The following is a 22,447-nucleotide window of genomic DNA, read 5'->3' on the forward strand; positions in this document are numbered from 1 at the left end:
CCACCTGCTGGAGGCTTATGCAAATCCCAGGGAAGGCGTTCTCTTTTTCCAGTGGTTCTTAGGATGCAGAAGCCTCATAATTTTACTGATTCTGACTTTAAATATTTCAAATGCCATCAAGTTGAAATTTGGCAAATAGTTTCTACTCTAGATTTATAAAAACAACAACTCTCTTTTATATACTTGGGAATGCTACCTAAAATGATAGTTATGAATGTGATAATCCATTTTTTTTGGCAAGCAGGTAAAAACCAAGCCTTTTTAGGGAGATTGCTGTTAGCACCACAGTTCTGGAAAAGTTAAAGCTAAGAGTGGGAATGTATTGTAAGTCCTAATCCCTTCCTCTAGCCACTTACGGTCTTGAAGATGGAAGGCAGGAACAGGGCATTTAGGGAAGGAATTTGGAGAGAGAGGAGGAGGACACAGGAGGGTACCAGGAGCTGGCTGCCATGTGGTGACTCCCTTGAATGGCCTGTGGATTGACAACTTCCATGATGATTCTTAAGAGGAAGACCACGAATGGACATATTCCTGAGGGAGAACTTTGGGAAACCACAGGGAACATTTTGAAGGAGGCTGAGGTTTTGTGTGAGTACTTATGACATTGAGCTAGTCACAGTCACATATTGTTACTTGGACCGTTACGGTCTCCATAGGCTGGTGAAGCTGGTAAGACCTGGGGTCATTTGGATTATCCACAGATAGCCCCAGCCATCAGTACCACCTTTTGAGGGGATCCAAGCCATCTGGTGTAGTGCTGACTGGCCTGTGCAAGCCAAACAGCAGGCCAGATGAAAGCCTTTTTGCAATTAATATTACTCATCCTAAGAGTTTCCTGTCTCTACTTTTAGAATAATTATTCCCAAATTTACTTAAGCATAAAGACCATCCCAGACATTTGTTAAAATACAAATTCCAAGGCCCATCTTTTGGAGATTCTGCACATTTAGGAGACACTGATTTTAGATAGGGTTGATGTATGAAATGTCCTGGTTGGCTGGATTTTGCCTAGGATTTTGTCTAGAAATCCCAATCTCTGGGATTTGATGAGCAAGTACATCATGTTCATCTACTCATTATTTATCTTAATTTCATAGACTTTGGTACATTTTTCCTTTTAGCCTTTGTTGGGTAAGGAGTCTTAAGTTTTTCAGTCTTTCTTTCTATGCAAACTGCTTCATTCACATGATTATTTTAGTTGCCTTTTATCTAAGCTTCTGGCCACATGTGGATATTGAGTGTGAGGACCAGAATTGCATGCACTTTTCAAGATATGAATGAACCACTGTGCCCAGGAGGGTAAGAGCAAGTATTTACCTCTCAACCTTCACCACTTCCCAACTCTATTTCTGTATTTCAACCACACAGAATAGCTTCATCAACACCTTCTAGCCTCTGCATGGACATTTTCTCTTGTAGTATTTTTTCTTTCTAGGACACCAGATCCTTTCAACCTACCTACATGCAGCTAACTCCCACTTCTTTTACCTTATTTGACCCCGACCACCTAGCTATGTGTCCTTTTCCCATATACCATCACATGGTGTTATCTAGGAGAGAATTCATCACATTCCATCAATTTGTCACCCTGTAAGACTATAGCTTTGTATTTCCAACAGCAAGCAAAATGCTTGGTACATAGTCTGTGTTCAGTGCATGTTTATTGAAAGGAAGAATATTTATTTTTGACATTTTCCGATGCCGTCCCACATTTATTCCCTTCTTTGTCCCTACGGTAGGGGGCTGTGTCTATAGAGAAAGCCTTTGGACTTTTAGCAAAGCTGAAAACCCAGAACATGGTGTTTCATAGCTACATTTTGCATGACTTCTGCTGAAGGCTGAGACCTATCTCTCTATTTTATATGAAGTCACAGAGTTTTGAGAGATCCTTGTAGCTTTTTTTTCCTAACAGTATTTCACATTTTAGCTATCTTAATATTATCTATAATTTGGGAGCTTTCTCTTGTGCTTTCTTGGAGAACACTTATAAAACATCAAATGGTCCCATTTTCTACCCAGAAAAATGTTTAGTTTTACCAGTTTTTTGTTTTTAGCCTTTATACTTGTCTCTCCTTGACAAAATAACAAAGCTTTTAAGAACAGAGCTCTTAAACTCATAACTAGCCATTTGGATAAGAATGAATCCAATAAGCCATATTGTGGGACTTAGAATAGTAAGAAGGTCTATAAAAATACATCGACCAGAATTCATATCAAATAATGTTATTTTGAGAACCATGCTTTAGAAAGAAGTAGATACTTTCAGAATGTGTATGTAAGCATCTATTAAGAGCTCATCTATCAACTCAACTCAAAATCCTCACAAAGGCCTATGAGACCCGGCATGGCTTGGTGCCTGCTACTTCTCTGAACATATCTCCTACCATATTCCTTTGACTCATTTGGCTCCAGCCAAATGGGCCTCCATCCTCTTTTGTGTTCATTCTGCCTGGACCACTTTCTTACCTCTTTTCGTTCAATCTCAGCTCAAATATCACCATTCTAGTGAGTTATTCCATGGCTATTCTATATAAAAATAGAACCTTCCCCATGCTGTCAGGCACTACTGGTGTCTCTCTCAAGCTTTTTCTCTAAAGCACCTTCTGATGTAATTTGTGTTGATTTGTGCATTTGTTTCCCTGTCTTCCTTGCTAGAAAGGTAAACTGCATGAAGGCTGAGATTGGTCTGTCTTGTTCACTGCTGTCTCCTCAGATCCTAGATCAATGGCTGGCAATACGAGGTCAGTCATTATTCATTGTTCAATATTGAATTTAGTTCCTATTGCACAATATTTTAAAAGTCTGCATAATATTATTAGAAAACAGAATAGAACATGACCAAGGAAGAATAAAAATGTTATGGAATATTTACTTTCTGAACCATTGGTCTTTAGATAATTTTATTGAGATTTAAATATCTTTCATACAGTATTTGAGTCTAATACTATTAAGCTATTTTAGAAGAGAGGGAAAAATGTTCATCACAATTTATTATAGTGAGGGGCGGACAGGTGGCTCAGTTGGTTAGAGCGTGAGCGCTAGGCAACGGGGCTGCAGGTTCGATTCCCACATGGGCCAGCAAGCTGCACTCTCCGCAACTAGAATGAAGTCAATGAGTTGCTGCTCAGCTCCCGGAGAGCCAGATGGCTTAGTTGGTTGGAGTGTGGGCTCTCAACCACAAGATTTGATTCCTAGACTCCCGCAAGGGATGGTGGGCTGCGCCCCCTATAACTAACAATGGCAACTGGACCTGGAGCTGCGCTGCGCTCTCCACAACTAAGATTGAACCGACAATCAACAACTTGACTTGGAAAAGCCCTGGAAGTACACACTGTTCCCCAATAAAGTTCTGTTAAAAAAAAGAAAACAAACAAACAAACAAAAAAACCTATTATAGTGAAAAAATGGAAACAATGTAAGTGTCCAATTATAAGGAGTTGCTTAAGTTAATGTATATTTGTATGTTGTATTATACAGTTAGGAGAAATATTGGCATGGAAAAATGCTTCTGATATACTCTAAAGTGTATAAAATACAATATAAATATGCAAAAAATGTGATTTCAACTTTGGGGTGTGTGTGTGTGTGTGTATTACATACAGACACCCTCAGAGGACTGGAAACACATCAAAACAGTAATGGAACTGAGATACAGATGGCTTAAGTACATTGTCCAAGATTGCACTTCACACTAAATGGAGGAGCTGAGAGTCAAATGTAGGCACACCGATTCTAGCCTTATCACCATCCCCTGACTGTTCTGTGTGTGCCATGCTCAGCCTGGCTAGCATCACTTCTTCTAACCAGGAGCTTCTTCAGTTCAGGGTTGGGTGTCTGTAACCCAGCACCTAGCACATGCACCAGCTCACCATATAGTTGAATTCGGACTAATATAACTTTGGGTCTTATATGTCGTCTCTCTGGGATACTAGGGTTAGATTTTCAGAGGCATAAATAACTCCTTTAGTTTTACCTGGAAAATATGATTGAATAGTAACACTCTGCAGGCTAATATGTAGTTTTCTGTAATGACAATGAGAGAGAGTTTACCAGTATTGAGTTGATATTTTTTTTCTTTTCTTTTCCAGGACTGCAACTATTGCTGTTGACCAATGGGGAAAGGATTTAGCTAAAGAGCAGATCCAATAAAAACAAGCCCGATTATTCAGTTGTAAGTATATGAGTTCACACCTTGGACAACTCTTAGGTTATGGCATCAGTTTGTTTGAAGGCAAGCTCAGATAAAACATCTTCCAAAGAATCATCACTGGTAAAGTTTATTTGGATGTTTAATCGAAATACGATGTTGGTAAATATAGCCCTAGACTAGAGTCTATAATTTCAGGGAAGTAGCTTACAAGATGGTCACCATTTGTTCTTCTGCTTCCTTAAGCAGCTGGCTTGATGTTCAAGATGTCCTGTTTATATACTGTCGTCCACAAGGCCAGGGAACAAAGTGAGCCAAGTGATGGATCACCTCAGCAGGCTGACTCCGCCTGTCATTCTTGGTGGCTCTAATTAAAAGACGACTAAGTCAGGGGTCTAAGGCAGGGATGACAATAGGGCAGCAGTCCCTAAAATAGCAGCAAAGGAAAATGGATGCCTTTGAGTGATTGCATGATGTCTGAATTAATGGCCAGGAAATGAGAGATTATTGCATTCTTAAAGCTAGGCTGTTGTATAACGCTTGTGGTATGCTCAAACTGTATACTTGAACTTGGGGAAATTTAAGAGAAGAATTTGTTCAGTGATTGCGTGGCTGCATATAATGCAGATTCAAGCAGTGCTTAAACTAAGGGGAAAACACTTTCCATTATTGCTGTTTTAGTATTGATGTTTCTAAAATAAGCATGATGTTATGAAACCTATTCTGTAGACACACGTAGTCTCTAGCCAGTTGTTGACGTAGAGTAACAGCTTTTATTGCTGCTGCCTCTGTTCCTGACTTATCATAATAATATTTGGTATTTAAATGGCTGTGTTACTGTGTAAGCAAAGCTTCTGACATTGTTCTTCTTCCTTGTTCTCCTTCTTTTTAAAATATATTCTCACAGCACTTCTATCTGGCAAGTCAGTGATAAGCATCCTTATTTTTCTGTGGCTGATTAGTTTAGTAGGTTAAAGCATCACACAAAAGAGGCAAAGGTCTAACGTTTGATTCCCCCATGGGACTGAGCTTCCCTGGGCTGCACTCCTAACCCCAGCCACCATCTTGTAATGGTGTCCATTTATCATGGGTGGAAACGGGAGAAAGGGTGAGGGTGGATCAGAGCAAATCCATCACCACTACCGGAAACCCAACTGATCATGCTGGCCTCACAGATTGGGGGCTGAGAGGGTCAGGGGAGTCATTTTCTGCAAACAACAGTGCGTTATGCAAATGGGGAAATTGAGGTACAGATACATCATATTGCTGAATTTTAAATATTTGGTGATTTTAATAAACTTCAAATCCACATTATTTTTCCTTACTTTTCAGTCAGTCTGAATTTTTTAGACATAACCCTAAAAAATTTGCTACTATCTGGTCTGTATCATATATGGGCACCTAATTATTTCTTAAACTATCCTTTGTTCTAAAAATAACCACCACAAATTTAATAGTTGGAAAACAGATGTCAAATAAAACTTGCTCACATATATCTTTTCACAGAGAATGGCCTACCTTAGAAGAACCTACAGGGAATAAAGGAGAAAAAAAAAGGCCAGGACATAACAGTGACTTCAAAAGGCAGATGATTTTGGCTGAGGTAGGAGACATTATATTTGGCCCGGTTTTGTTTTTACAGGACAGTTATTCTTAGAGTGGCTGACCTTTCTATTGTGGATTTCTTTTATCTTGACTAATGTTGGCTCCTTTGCTCTCTCCCCCGCCCCCATTTATTTATTTTCCTCCAACTGGTGGCACTTCCGAGAAGCACTGCTGCTCCCAGCCTTGCAGACTGTACTGTCAGGTGCTCTCAAGGGCACTTGGTGGCTGAGATCTCCACCAAACATCTCATGCACACCAAGCTCACAGTCAAGTTCAATGTAGAGGCTCCGTTGAGATGAGAAAAATCTGGGCTGCTTTCCTCATTTCATTCTGTTGAATGTGATGCTTTCCTCAGAGTTGGCCTTTTACGAACATTCACTGAATTGAATGGGAAAGGAGGCCAAGGTCTGTAAATGCTATTTATATGCTTCTCTGATGAGAGTGATTTGGCTCCTTTTCCAATGTGCTACATTCACAGATAGCCAGGGAGTCCTCTTATCAGTTCAGGCAGATTTTCACCTCTGCTTCTGGCTTATTTCCTACTTATGAGTGGCCTCCATCCCTGGAGTCACCTCCTTCTACCTTGGCCACCAGCATTATCCAACTCCTAGCATGTTCCAGCCAAGGAGTACCCAGTTCTCATTGTCTAAAGATCCTGTCCCCAGACCCTTTTTCCCTGACCTTCTCTTCCCCCCACCGCCCCCAAATTCTAGCTTCTGTCCTGCATGGCTGGAAAGGTAGCTTCTGCACTTATCCCAAGCACTTTCCCCACCTACACACTCCATTCCTTCTGATAACAAAAACAGCTTATTAATTATCCCGGGAATTAGAAAGGTAGAGAGTAGACTTCCTATCTCAGGCTCAAGGAGGTTGCACAGAATCATAATTAAGAGCACAGACTCTGGAGACAGACTGCTTAGATCAAATCCATCCCTTTGTGGCTGTGTGATCTTAGACAAGTTAGTTAACCTCTCTGGCCTCCATCCTTTCATCTTTCAATGTGAATAACAGTATCTACCTCACAGGTTAATATTTGTAAAGAACTTATAACAGACTTGGAAAAGAGTAAGTGCTATGTAAGCGTTACTCAAATAATGAGAAAATTTTCCTCCTCAACCTTCCCTCTAACTACCCATAGTATTGTAATTCTGGGCAGCAGGGGGATGAGGTTATGTATTTGGAGACTAGGACCCAGGCATTAACTACCTGCAGTCCCAGACTCTGGCAAAGGTGTAACTGCAGGCTTAGTATATTAATATTTTTCTCTGAATCAGCCCATGTGTAGACTTGGCCCTGATGTGTGACCATGACCTTCAGATCTGGGTCTGCTGGCTATGGAGCTGTCGGGTGTATGTGGGGTGAGTATGTGTGTGTGGTCTGTGAAGTGTGGGGAACAGGGTTTAAACCAGAATTTCTCTGGGCTAAAACCCATTTTGTACTCAAGACCCTCAGAGACATTTTTAGAATGAGAGAAAGCAACTCAAGAGAACTAGAGAGAAACTCTAGAAAAGAATGTGTGTAAAAGAGTATGAATCAAGAAATAATGGGAAAATAATGCTTTTTGGAGAGAATTTAGAGACTTTAGTGACTTTCTCAGTATTAGCATGTACTCACTATATCTGTGACCTAAATATGTCCCCACTCTTGACTAATAAGCTTAAAGCAGTGCTCAAGGACATGTGTGTCAAGGGAGAGGAAAGACCAGCGTCATCAGCTCCTGTAGGGCCTGCTGTCCCTTCAGAACCTGCTTGGATTTGTTTGGAACTCCCTATGTTCCTAATTAAATCTGCTTTTCACAAGTGCCAACACACACACACACACACACACACACACACACACACACACACACACTTCCTCATCCATTTTATTGTTACCTTTCATTTTTGTTCAATAACTATATGGGATGTATGTGGGAACTACTGTGTGTATGTTTTAAAACCATTTGAAATGGTCCATATATTTAAATATAATTTCTGAATTCTGGAAGATAAGGGTGATTCTCCAATACCCATAAGAACCTGCTCAGTGCCTTACCCCTTAGGAGATGTTTAATAAATATTTATTGCATGAAATTGCTGAATATCTGAGCAGTGTGCTATCTGTTATATCATCGGTGAAGCAGGATTCTGGGTTAATAGATTTTTGTCTCCACTGGGCTACAGGTACACAGAAACGGGTTGATAGCTTTTGGTTTATGTGTGTACACAGTCTTATCATTGGTCCTGCTTTTATTGCTTACTTGTTTATTAGTATAATTTTATGAATAAGAATAAATGAACCCACCATCCATCACAAGGGCTCAATCTTAACAATAACCTACATCTAACTTATAGTTCTCTCATCCCATCTCCCTGCTCCTTGACCCAAAGAGCAGAATCCACAATCCTGTGATACTTCATCTAAAGCAGGGGTGTCCAAACTGCGGCCCACAATCCATTTTTTATTGGCCTGCAGCAAATTCCAAAAATATATTTAGTTTACTTAAATAAACCAGGTGAGGCAATATGTACTTCACCTCTAGCGAGTGGCCCAGCTATATGTGTATTTTACCGAATATGGCCCTTGGTGAAAAACATTGAAAAAAGTTTGGACACCCCTGATCTAAAGCATGTCTCCTGGGATAGGGGTGAGGAAGAAAAAGCATTCTCATGTTCCAAACAACTGGCCCAGGAATTTCTGAAACAAGTCCATTTGTCAGTTGCAGAGAACCTGTATTTTATTCAGGCCAGTAGGGTGTCTAGTCTGATCTACTTCATCTTGGCATAGAGGGCTTGGCAGGCCTGTGATGAAAGGTGTAGGAAGGGAGGGATTTCTTTGCCTTTTGAATGAAATGTTTAACAAGATCATGATAATCTACTTTTTAAAGTTTAGAATCAAGACACTTTGTAGTAGAATATCAGAACTGATGACTATATCTTTAGGTAAAAGCTATAAAAGTTTTCCATGCAGAGGATTTGTCTTACTGACTATGGGCTGAAAGCTCTGGCCCCCATCCTTCAACTACTTTTAGCTCTTGTAGTTGTTTCTTGTGGTATGACTTCCGTATTTCTAAATAAGTATTTAGAAATGCTCTCTCCTGAGTCATCAGTTTTACTCACCACCTATTGGCTCTCTACTCTGGCAGAAAAGACTTAGCTCTCTCACTCCACTCTCCAGTCTTTCCCACTAGTTTTGGTTAAATCAGAATTTCAGAGTTTATAAAATTATGACTGTCAATATTGTTGTCAGAGCCAGAGTGCGTCATCATTAGGTCTCTTCTCTCATGCAAGTTTTCATGTTCCCTGCAGTTCCTAACTTTCTTGATTTTCATGGGATTTGGTTTCTTTGTATTCATTAATGTGTCTTTTCACACTCTCTTATGTCTCTCAGCTCCCTTTCCCTCAGGGTTAAGCTATCTGACAGTCTATCAAGTTCTCCATATACCTTTCCCCTTGACTTTTTCTCCTGGGAAACATCTCTTCCATCCTGGGTCTTCTTGCTCTGATCTGAGCCAGTTGCTCTAGAAGCTTGTGGTCCTGGGATTTTCCTTGCCTTTTTCCTACACTGGATTCCCTATTTTCTTTAAGAGCATATTTTCCTCTTTCTTGTTTTGTTCAAGAAGGATTCTTTGAGAGAAAATAAAAAAGGCAAGAGAAGTCATTATTTTGATATTTTGCATCTCTTAAAATATTTTTATTCTGCCGTCACATTGGAATGATAGTTTGGCTGTGGAATTCCAAATTGAAAATGATCTTCATTGTTTCATTGTCCTTTAGGTTCCAATATCGTTTTGGAGAAGTTTGATGCCATTCTTATTCTTGATCCTTTGTATGTACTGGGTCAACCAGTCTCCCATTTGGAAGCGGTTAGGATCTACTTTTTATCCTGAGTGGTCTAAAATGTTCTGATGTGGACATTTTTCATTAATTGTACTAGATTGTTAGAGGGCCTTTCATTTCTTAGATTTATAAACTTTATTTCTGGGAATGTTTCTTATATTATTTATTTAAGGCTGTTCTCCCAACCGTTTTCTCTTTTCTTTTTCTAATTTCTCTTTAACGGCTGTTCAATATTCTACATTAATATTCTAATTTTCTTATATTTTTCTTTTATTGTCTAGCTTCTTAGGAGATTTTATTGACTTTATCTTCTATTCCTTCTACTGGACTTTTTCTTTTGGTTGTCTCACTGTTTCTTTTCTAAAAGTTCTTCCTTGTTACTTATTCCCTTTTTAAAGCTTCTTCTTATTTCATGGATGCAGTATTTTCTCTTTTCCCCTGGAGGATATTAACTGTAGTTTTTTGGAAGTTATCTTCTGCTCCCTGCATTATTTTGCCTGCCTCTAAATAACCAGTTGCTAAATAACCATCCAGGCAACTTACACTCAAAAGAGGAAATACTGACACTTAATCAACAAAAGAAAGTTATACTTGATGTCCTGTTTGTACAGAGGCAAAAATAGCTCTTCAAAAATAGCAGATTGAAGTTGATATTAAAAATGTCCACTTCGATAGTGCGCATACCTCTATTCCTGAGATAATCTATGCCAGCATAATAACTAGGGTGTCTGGTGGAATACGATCGTGTCAGAGTTGCTCTTGTCTGCATTAACACAAATATATGTATTTTACAATAAAAATTTGCACAGGACTCAACTGTTTGTACTTTTTAAATACCATGTTTCCCTGAAAATAAGACCTAGCAGGACAATCAGCTCTAATGCGTCCTTTGGAGCAAAAATTAATATACAACCTCATATTATATTATATTATATTATATTATATTATATTATATTATATTATATTATATTATATTATATTATACTATACCCAGTCTTAAAATAAGACCGGATCTTATATTACTTTTTGCTCCAAAAGACGCATTAGAGCTGATTGTCTGGCTAGGTTCTTATTTTTGGGGAAACACGGTATTTCCATAGTTAGTGATGCACAGAAGCATTTTTCTTTTTCTTTTTTTAAATGAAAGGAAAAAGAGCAGGACGCAATAACAGAAAATCCAGTGGGTAGAGCTATTGTTGATCAGGTTCTTTGAGTTGTGGGGGCTGCCCCTGCAGCATTCAAGGGATTTCTTTATGGATTAATATTAGACCAACTTCACTGTGCCTCAGGTACAGTGTCTAGAGAAGTTGTATCTGGATTTGCTTAATTAAGTATCCCAACATAGATATGTCTATTTATTTAGAGGATGTTACGTTACATGTACTTCACATATACCAAACAGAAAATTTAAAAATATGATCTAGGTAGTACACATAAATAAAAAAACTAAAATTTTCTACCTGTGCCCAGTAGTACATCATTCCTATTTTGGAGCTAGCTGACTGGTCTGGAAACAAGGTCCCCATTTACCTATAAAATGAAACACTCTAGAATTTTTCTCTATAATAAGAGAATAACTTGGTGAAAACAGAATTTGGACAAGATTATGTAGCTTATTTTTTGCCTCAGTGCCCATCTAAACCTCTCTATATTATAGGTCATTCTTCACTAATGAAAAATTCCCTTACTAGGCATTGGTATAGAAACTCTGCTCCCAGAAATCATATGCTCTCCTATGTGATTTGAAAGTACCGTATTCTGCTGGCTATTTTTGTGTCCTCAAAGTCCAGGATCAGAAATGGAATTTTCAGATTAGTTGCAGATGCCCACCCCACCCCCCCTTTGTAACTGGATGTGCTTTAATTCAAAAGGCAACTTTTCAGGCCATTAAGCTTCAATACAGTTTAATGCCTTTGGGCTGTCAGGCTTGGAATCATAGAGAAGCCTGAATAAATATTTTAAAATAAAATCTAGAAAGCAAAGCACTTTTTTTTTTCCCCCTTATAGCAAACTTCTTTTTAGTTTCGTGATTTTTCTGCTTTGTTCCAATCAAACATCTTGGTCATGTGAAGGCTGCACAATCCCCAGAGGATGGCCCACCCGACTCAGGAGTGGTCAGGATAAGTCTGAGTAGGTTTGGCTTGTCACAGAGGGAGGAAGGCAGTGACTTCTGCCTCCTTCTGCTTGTAACTTTAACACAGTCCCAAGTGACCAGTTTGTATTCTAGGCCATAGTAACTCTTTTGCAGAATGAATAATATTTTCTTAAGTACATTTAAGTTCTCATTCACAGCCTATTTTAAACATGATTTAATGAATAAAAATGTGCTATTTATAAGTCCCTAAGCACATACTTTTTAGAATGGACTAAAAGAGTAGCTTTGTTTACACACATTTAATACAGTGACCAAGTAGGATGTCACTGTGGTCAGAACTCCCTCAAAATGATTTATGGCGAAAACTGCTCGTTGCCTGGTCATCTTTTTTAGGATCAAATTCAATTTTAACTCTTGATTCACTTGAACTTGTACAGACGGTTGGCCCCACTTTTCAAGTGGGAAACTAAGGCAGTTTAAACCAAAGGCAGTCGGGGAATCAGGAGCAAAGTCAGGTTATTTGAAAAGGTAGCCAATGTGCTGCCTCTAAGCTATCGGGAAGCCTCCTTAGTCAGAAGAGCTCTGATAATTGAGACAAGAACTGGGCTCTTACTTCTAGACTGGAGAAAGGATTTGCTAAGCAGGTTAACAGTGTACAAAAGACAGTTTAGTGTACATGCTATTTTAAGTCTGGGGAAGCAGCCGGTCATGTGCAATTGGCGTTCTAACTATGAATTATTTCTCCATTTGTTAATAAGTTCCCTAAATAATCTCTTCTTAGCATCGCCTTGTGAACTGTATGAGTTATCATGTGTGACTTAAAGATATAAAATAGTCTCTAATTCAGATTAGGCTGAATTAGAAAGTGTTCGGTATCGGACGCCATCTTTTGTGTAGCAAAGTACAAGCTTTATGTGTCCTAATTTTAAAAATTAAGTTTATTCATAAATATGCTGTCATCTAATCTATGTGGGATTCTGAATACTTTTATTATTTAAAATTAACAATCATTCTAATTTTAAACAAGAAATTGCTTTTTAAAAATTATTGTCTACCAAGAAGAAAATTGAGCTTTACTTTTTTAAACATTATCTCCATGAGCTACTCCATTAGAAACAGCACAGGCTGAGATAGAATTTAACTGAAAAGTAAATGATCTTGTGAAAGAGTATGTCATATTAAATTTTTAAGTGACAGTATTAACATTCCATTTCCTCTTTAGTTGGATTTCCTAGGAATAATCTATAACCTTTGAATAAACTTTAAAAAATGTATTTGATTGTTTTTGTCAGTGTGGTGCATTAGCTATTTCAGGAAGCCTATAATTCTGGTAAAATAAAAGAGACTCTTTCAATATTTCTTAATAAAAAGGAGGACCCAGTGATAATCATACTTTATTATGATACCCAAATAAAAAAGGAAAAATAGCTATGGCTGTATATTTATACAATCTTGCAAATACAAAGTCACTATTTGACTTGAGTTGTTTTAACAAATCTTCTGGCCTAAATCAATTCAAGTTAATCAGATGTGGACCACCAAAAGCTATCTAGAGTGATTTAGGAGGTGCACTGCACAGGCCACTCATGAGAGAATCGGAATTCTTTGGAAGAGCTAAAGCTTTAAATTGTTAAGTGTTTAAAGTGGGAAATTAATTTTTTTGGAAAAACTGTTGTCAAGTTAGAATGAGACAGTACATCTTCTCAGCAGAGAATAATACTGAATTGATTTGAGGGTGGGAGTTCTTGATGATTAGTTTTCAAATAAGGATGCCATTCTCTGGAAGTCTGTATTAAACCCAGTTTCATCTTCACCATGAGAAGCAGTTATTTTCATCCAGCAAAAAGCATTTCCTGTGCAGTGGTAATAACACAATGAAATGTTATCAGGTGCCTCAGTAATGTATAGTCATCAATGAATCTAACAAGGATACATTTTATAAGAAAATCAATAAGAGAACATGATTATATTGTTGACTGCAGCCAGCATCCAGAAATGAAAAATAGAAAGAAAAATATCACTTTGCATTGGAGAGGGTTGCAGTGTATATAATGTGCCAGGATCTTCTCTTCAAAGTTATTAGGTATCTAGAGATACAACAGGCAACAAAGGGATAAAAATACTTCAGCCCTTTTTAAATGTCAAGAACAACCTTAAAATCACTATTTCATCCCTAATCTGTTGTTTGAATAAAGTGTAGCTTTCTGTCCCATTGAAATGTTTATGTGTTTAAGTTGAAATGTGTTGTGAGCCACTGTTTGGAGATACTCATATTTACAAATGGGAAACACTATTCAAATAGTGAATTGGAAAAAAAAAATCAATGAAGAATTCTACCAAATAGACATCTGGAAAACATGGGAAATAAATTTTTAAACCTCTGAGGACTGGAGATCTTGTGCTTATATGTCATCTACCCAGTATTGTTACTACTCACGAGAATGAACACATGGGAGAGGAAGGAGTGATTGATATAAGTTATAACAAAAATACAAGACTTTAAAGTGTACTTCATGTATTGAAACTATCTTTAAAAGGACTTTTTAATACTGTGGCTGTATAATTCCATTACTATCCTCTCATTTTTCTTCCTTAAGAAAATATATTAACTTGAAATTGTAAAACTTGAAAGATTGTTTAACAAGTTTTATCATTAAATTTGAAACATGCATTCACTATTATAAATGCACCTGATTCTAAAATATGGATTTATTTTGATATCTGGATGCTACTCACTTTTGTCTCTTATTTTTTTAACTTTTATAAAGGTGTACATAGATACAATTTTAAAAGGCAAATTATTTTCAAGGCTTAAAATTAAGAACAGCAGCTCCTGACTCAACCTTCCTGAGCCCTCTTCAGTCTTTTCAACCGTTTCTCAGTCTTCTGACTTGTTCTTCTAGTATAATATTTTTGATCATGTTTCTGAATAACATTCTTACACTGTTATTAAAAGATTTTTTAAAAGCTGTAGATATTATCTATTAGTTTCCTATCTTTAATGACGAGGTTTGGCTTTCACACCGTTTCTCCTTCCAAACTCCTTCACTCATTTTGGTTAGATCAATATTCAAAGTTTATGACTAAGTCCATGTTTTTCACAGCTGAGACATATGATAAGATAGCATTTCCTTCATTGTCTACTTTTGTGGTTTTCCCTGGAATTAATAACTCCATCTCTCTTTTTCATTGGCTTAGTTTTCTATTTCTGTTCTAATGTAGTCCCAAATCTTGGACGGAGTGGTAAATTTTGTCTGATTACAATCAAACAAATCAGATAGCTTTTTTCTTAGACACATCCCTCCAGAATTGCTCCAGTCTAGACTGGCTCCTGGCTTCTGCCCTAGAAGCTTCGTTTATTTTATCATCATCATGTAGATGCCCTTTGCTCTTCTCTGTGCAGGACCCCTTGTTTCCTGGATCCCAAATCTTCCTCTTTCTTGTTTTATCACCCCTTTGGGCAGTAAGACTCTAGTCTACTAGCTTCCTAGTAAAAAATGCAGAGGAGATAATGTTTTTGCTTTGTATTTCCAAAAATATTTTGATTCTGTCCTTACATTTGATCAATAGTTTGGCTGAGAATAGAATTCCACTATGCAAAAAAAAAATCCCTCAGTATTTTGAAGGTATTCATTGCTCCATGGTCTTCTAGTTTCCAATTTTGCTGTAGAGATTTCCTATGCCATCTGTTGTATGTGGCCCTTACATCAATGTTCCAGGATTTCCTCTTTGCTTCCAGAGTTTTCAAATTTCATGATTATGAGCTTTGAAATCAGCCTTTTTAAAATTTACTATGCTGGATACTTGAGCCCTCTTAATACAGAACCTCATGTCTTTCTCTCTTGTGTGTTCTTTTCTAGTGTTATCTCTTCAGTGGTTTCCTCCCCACCTCTTTCCCTTTTTTTGTTAAGCTGCTATAATCAGTAGTTGGTCTTCCTGAACACGTTATCTAAATTTTCATTTTATTTCTTCCACGGTCATATATTTATATTTTTAATTTGATTTCTAGGAATTTTCCTCAACTTTATATTCCAACTCTTCTGTTGCTTTTTTTTTTTCACTTCAGTGGTTATAATTTCCAAGAACTTTTTACTGTTCATTGAATGTCATTTTAAAATAACTCATATTTTTGAGGATCTTACTTAATTTTTAATATTTTCTTCTGTCCCTACATTGTTTCTGTTTTCTCCAAGTTTGATCCTTTCTTCCCTCCCTCCCTCCCTTCCCCTTTTTTGGTGTTTCATGTTAGAAATGTTTCTTAAATGCCTAATGCTCCTTAGCTGTTGATTTGTAACAGTGAGTTTCTACCATGTGATCTGGAAGCTGTGCGCGTGTGTGTGCGTGTGTGTGCATGCGAGTGTGCGCGCTCCAGTCAGCGCTGCACAAACACTAGGCTTCACTTTTAGGAGAACTGATTCGTCTTTTCTTTAGCTTGGTCAGTTTTGTTCACAGAGGAATCCTGCCTGGAGATATGTCAGGCTCTCAGCCTTCTTGGAATTCAGTGGGGAAGGGCACTGTTTTGTATATAGATTTTCACTTAGTCCTGTTTTTAGTGAAGGAAATCCTGTGCTCAGCTATGAATTGTAATCCTGTGTCGAAAATCACTTTAATTCAACTTTTCTAGAGAATAGACCTTTAGAATTCTGCCCGGTTAAGGGTAGGGTGTTGTCTAACTGTGCTTGCTGGGGTAGGGGATCTGTTGTGTATAACTGCTATAGAATACATAGAATTTTAACTAATTCTATTGTTTTCAGTTCGCCCACACACCCATCACTAGAGGTATCAAGTGCCTCTTATTCCTGAGCCTGTCAGGGTTCTGTGGTGCTCCTGGGCTTTCCCCCACTGCTGGCTCTGGTTTCTGTTGCCTTGAGTCTGACTAGACAGTTATGACTTCTCCACTTGCTTTCCAAGCTTCCACATTTTTATTACTGTCATCTTCTCACCCGTTCACTTAATCCTTGTGAGTGAATGCTTTTTCAAAACTCATTTCATTACCATTTCAGTGGTGATTCGGAAGGGACTAACAGTAACTGCAGTTGTGAAATCATCCATGTTTAAATAGAAACGTCCATTTTCCTGACTTTTTGATTGTCCTTCTTATGTCAGGCTTACTCGCTCTTCTTTCTTTGGTTTCCAAAGGCAAGTTCTCTGAGGCTTAGCCCTATGTCCTTCCTTCACTTTGATGTCTGCTTTGAAGACCTTATGACTATAATTGCTCTTATCCTGCTTCTCTCCATGCCTGTGTCTCCAATCTTGTTTTTTAACTAAACTCAAGTTCCATATTTCCATCAGCCTCGCAGGGCAGGGATTAGGATGAAGGAATAGGTCCCAGGTGCAAAACTGAAGGAGGCTCTCCCTCTCAGGGTTGTGTGACCTGAGACCTGAGTGTGACACCTTTTTAATATTTGCACTTAGGTGCCTTACTTTCCCACCCTAATCCTGGCCCTACTGCCTTGTCCATTTTTCCATTTTGGCTAGTTTGTCGCCTCCAACTTACTGATGTCCAAAGCCAAGCTCGTCATCTTTCCCTTCACAGCCCTGTCTTCCCCCATCTATATTGCTAGTCTTTTTCACTAGCACTACCAGTCCCCCTGCCAGATTCAGTCCTTTCCTTTACCAACTCCCTGACAGTCTGACTCAAAGTTTTATCTATTTTTCCTTTAAAATATATCTTATATCTGTCCCTCCAACAGGGATTTTAACTCTGGAATCCTTAAACAGAAACTTTCCCTGCTTCAAAATTCCTTATATACTGTTTTAATCACTTGTCACCTAAAAATCTTTAGTGTCTATTTCCGACCCATACAAATCTAAAATGCCTACTGTACTTTCAAAGCCCTCGGTCCTCTGACTCTACTTCATCTTGAATGAGTTCATCTTTCTTTTAAGGTTCAATACAAGTCATAACTAATTCATGAAGCGTTGAGTCACTTCTCATTACTGACTAGTCTGTTTAGTTTCCTCCTTTCAGTTCCTCCCATACAACTGTATATTTCATACTTTATTTCACACTGACTTTCAGCAATTTATACCTTATGGCCATCTCTTACTCATTGGTCCAAAGCCAAGTTCATCATCTTTCCATGCACAATCCACCTCTCTTTTCCTCACCTTTCATTCTAGCTTCTGTCAGTAGTACTTCTAATTTCTCAGTGAAATTTGTCTATCTGCCCCCTGATATTTTCATTTAAATTTCTATGGATTTATCCCTGTTCTATATATCATGTTTTTATATCTGCTTCCTCATCTAGGTGGTAAACTCTTGAGAGGCAGGGTGCACGTGTGAATATGGCTTCTTGTAAAGTCCTAAGCAAATAGAGGCCCTCAAATTCTCCTTGATAAGTAGGAAAAGCTGCTCCAATATTTTACACAATAGTTATCCAGGAGAAAGAAGGATTAACTTATCTCCCTATTAAAAGACTATCATTTTAAAAGAAAAGGATGTTGCAGGATTATCCCAATCATATGTTGCAATCATCATTTAGTATATATTTAAAAATATTTGTGTAATTAGATAACAATATTTTGAATTGAGTGCTGAAATTGTCTGTAAAATCTAAACTGTAGTTATTTGAGATATATTTATGGTTACTATAATTATCACAAGCTGCAATTTTGCATAAAGTTTTGTATATGTAAGACAGCAAGAAACTTCCTAAACACCACCAAACTCAGCCCTCTGGAATGTGTGGACTCCAATAAGGTCTCTAGTATAGACCATCTCTATTCCCCAGCCTCTCTCCTTGGTGAATTCCTAGATTTCACCATTAATAACAAGAGGTTTGAAAGCAAAAAAAAAAGAACAAGCAACAATTGTAATGACTCTCTCTCTGATAAATTTTATCACCTTTCCAGAATACTTCAATTGGTATTTTATTCAGTTATTCCAAACTTTCCCCAATAATAAATCTCTGAAAACCATCAAACTCCCAGTTATTTGAGAAATAAGAATTGGGGTTGAATTAGTGCTTCTCTGGGGATACGTGGGGTTTGAATTTAGGACTGAATATCAGAGCTTCTCACCTTCATGAGCACTTCATGAGGGCAGAGTGTCACGGATTACAGCAATTTTCCTGATTGTTCAGGCCTGAACTCAACACTGCTTAATTCTCCAGTGTGGTCCTGCAGTGTTTGTGGTGGTGATCCAATCACTCATGAGATCCCTTCCTCTCCATTCCTCACATTCCCAGCAGCTGCCACACTGTAATTTATAGGTACCGTATATGCTACCTTGGCCCTAGAGCTGCTCAAACTTCAATGTGCCCACGAATCAGCCTGGATCTTGTTAACATGCAGATTCTGATTGGTTGGGTCTAGGTGGGTCCCGAGAGTCTCAGTTTGCAGAAGCTCCCAGGTGATACGAATGCTGCTCCCGCAAGCACACTTCGAGTAGTAAGGCCGTAGGAAGCGTCAGAAGAATTTGTCCATTTTAAGAGTAAGCGTGCTGCAGGCATGCCGAACTTCCTGACGTTGAATTGTCATGACTTCTTACTGATAACTACAGACCATGATTTTGTACTTTATTTTCATCTCCTGGCGTCCCAGTGGGTACCTTGTTCTCACATCAGAGAAGGCCAGCATCGCAGACAGGTATGTTTTCCTTGAACTCACTGGGTCAGTACTGGTAGGGCTCTTGGAAATCAAGAGCACTGTTTACAACCCCTCAGGTGCCTCTAAGTTGGGGATTTGGGGTATTTCTAATGCCATCTTGCTGTGAGTAATCAGATCTTTATTTTTAAGAGTGTTGCTCCGGAGCCCTTAGCTTTGAAGAATATTCAAGGGTCCACCACTGGCTGGGAAGGCAGCGTGTGGACTGCAGGGCCCTGATTTATGGGACTTCTCTCCTGCCTGTTCAGCAGGGAGTCACTTGCCAGATCCTCCAACAGAAATATGACTCTCGGTGGTAGTAAACATTCTGAGAAGAGGGCATGAAATGTGACTGAGAAAGGAACTGAAAAAGAAAATAACACTTTATTTCCTGAGCTACATTTGCCGTCTATCTCTGTGAGGTGGTGGCTGTCCCTTCCTTTGGGTGGTAGATACAAACACGTGAAGCTCTGGATTCCCAAGCACAGGCTAGAAGATTGTCACAGAGGCTGTTTTTGTCTGGAGTTTCAGGATCGATTCATTCTAAAATACAGATTAGGTGGGGATATCTTGCTTTACACACTGATGTGATTGAATTTTAATTTAAATTACTTATTTTCTAGGACCAAGTTAAGTAGCCATTTGTTTGAGTTGGAAGACGTTTTATCTGAACTATTTGTCTATTTGAGAGAAATGGCCCCTGTGAAATTTGAAATGGTAGCTCAGATTAGTTTCTGCAACTATCTAACCACTAGTAGATTAAGGAGCCCTTTTAGATCAGACTAAACAAGCAAGGACTTAATTGATTTCCCATTTCTTTTAATCTGTGGTTCTCAAAGTATGGGTTCCAGAGCAGCAGCATCAGCTCACCTTGGAACTGATTAGAAATGCAGATTCTTAAGCTTCACTCCAGATCTACTGAATCAGAAATCTGAGATCCCCAGTTTTGTTAATATATTTACTTCAACCTACCAGTGTATCAAGTAAAAAGTGAAAGAACCCACCAAAACCCCCAGCCTCACTCTCCTGAGTGCTTCATCCTTTGTAAAAGTAGTTGGGTTTATTGCCTTTAAGTGTTTTTTTTTTTTTAAATAATGATAGATTCACAGGAAGTTGCATACAACAAATACACAGGGAGGTCCTATGTACCCTTCACCCAGTTTCTCCGAATGCAAATGTCTTGTGTTACTAGAGTACAGTGTCAAAACCAGGCAATTGACCTTGGTACAATCCACAGAGTTTATTCAGGTTCCACCCATTTTACATGCACTTAATTGTGTGTGTGTGTGTGTGTGTGTGTGTGTGTGTGTGTGTGTGTGTGTAGTTCTGTGTAACTTTATTACATGCATAGATTTGTGTAACCACCATCATAATCAAGATACATGGTTCCATCACCACAGGGCTCTTTTGTGTTATCTCCTTGTAGCTACACCCACGTCTCTCCCCTCCCGTCTTTAACCACTGGAAATCATTAATCTGTTCTTCATCCCTAAAATTGAGTTATTTCAATTTTATTCTTATTTATAAGTTTATATTTGTTATATAAATGGAACTGTATATTGTGTAACCTTTTGGGATTGATTTAAAAAACAAACAAACTCAGTATAATTCTCTGAGATTCATCCAGGTTGTCGCATAATCAATATTTTGTTCCTTTTTAATGTTAAGTAGTGTTCCATGGTAAGGATTTCCCACAGTTGCTTAACCATTCACTCATGGAAGGACATCAGGGGAGTTTCCATTTTTTGATGATTATGAATAATGCTGTTATAACATTCTTGTACAGGTGTTTGTGTGAATACAAGTTTTCATTTCTATGGGATAAATGTCCAGTTACTGGGTCATGTGGTAGTTGCATATTTAGTTTTTTTTTTTTAACTGCCAAACTGTTTTCTAGAGTGGTTGTAGCATTTTATATTCATACCAGCAATGTATGAGTAATCCAGGTTCTGGCCACTGTTTTTATTTTAGCCATCTATTATTCTGATAGGGGTGTAGTGATATCTTACTGTAGTTTTAATTTGAATTTTCCTAATAGTAAATGGTTTTGAACATCTTTTCATGTGCTTATATGCCATCTGTGTATTTTCTTTTGTGAAATGTTGGTTCATATCTTTTGTCTGTTTTCTAGTTGGGTTGTTTGATTTTTACAGTTGAGTTTTGAGAGTCCTTCAGATATGTGATTTGTAAATATTTTTTTTCTAGTCTATAGCTTATCTTTTTAGTCTCTAAACAGGATCTTTTGTGTTGCCATGCAGCAGCCTAACCATTTGTTTCCTTGTACTTGCCCCCAAAGAAAGGAGAGTCTGTAAGACGGATCCTTTCAGGGACTTTGCTAAACCTTTGTGTTTGCCTCCCTGTTTGGTCCCAGAAAGATGGCTGGTCAGCCAATGACAGGTACGACTTTCCACGTGGAAAGCAACCTAAGACAGGCAGAGCCAAGTGGGGACCAACAGGAGAACCCACGGGTTTGTATAGGTGGGCACAGCCCCCCACCTTCCTCAGGCTAAGGAAAACCTCAGACTCTGGGAAACCTGCAAGGGAAGTGATTCAATGACGTGCTCTCCATCTATTCATATGCATATAGGTTTTGTCCCTTGGGGAAGTTGAGACTTACAGGTACAGCTACCTGCAGGCAAGGGTGATTGGCTTGAATCAGTTTCCTATTATGGTGTATGGAATTCACAGATCTTGTGATTGATAAGCTTTATCTCCTTTACTTCCCCACCTAACTAATAAAAGCTAATGGGCAGGCCCGATTATGTGCCACAGCCCAGACCTTGAGGCTGCTGGTCCCTTGGCCCCTGCTTGCACTCTATTCTTGGCTACTGTCTTTTCTTAACCCTGCGCTGCCCTCCTCGCTCCCCACAACCCTCATCGTGCTGGACATGACACTTTTGCATAGCAAGATTTTAAAATTTTGATGAAGTGCAATTTATCAAATATTCCTTTTATGGATTGTGCTTTTGGTGCCAACTCTAGGAACTCTTCTGGCTCTAGCTCCCCAAAACTTCCTTTTTAATATTTTTTCAAAAAGTTTATAATTTTCCCTATAAGACTATGATCTTTTTGAGTTAACTATGTTGAATTAGAGCAGTAACATAGTTATCTTGTTCCCAATCTTAGGGAAGAAGACACTCAGTCTTTCATCATTAAGTATGACGTTAGTTGTAGATTTTTTTGTAGATGCTCTTA

General features: G+C 38.3%; 1 long non-coding RNA gene across 1 annotated transcript in view; it reads left to right on the plus strand.

Annotated features, from left to right (window-relative positions):
• LOC109451261 (uncharacterized) overlaps window positions 1-22,447 on the plus strand; it is a 520,178-nt gene that overhangs the window by 16,017 nt on the left and 481,714 nt on the right. Inside the window, exons 3-5 of the long non-coding RNA XR_012498202.1 lie at window positions 2,656-2,741; window positions 4,089-4,171; window positions 5,654-5,750. This is a non-coding gene — a long non-coding RNA (uncharacterized LOC109451261). The remainder of the gene's footprint in view (window positions 1-2,655; window positions 2,742-4,088; window positions 4,172-5,653; window positions 5,751-22,447) is intronic.

Source organism: Rhinolophus sinicus, linkage group LG01, assembly GCF_036562045.2.
Source record: "Rhinolophus sinicus isolate RSC01 linkage group LG01, ASM3656204v1, whole genome shotgun sequence".
In the NCBI taxonomy this organism is placed as follows: Eukaryota; Metazoa; Chordata; class Mammalia; order Chiroptera; family Rhinolophidae; genus Rhinolophus; species Rhinolophus sinicus.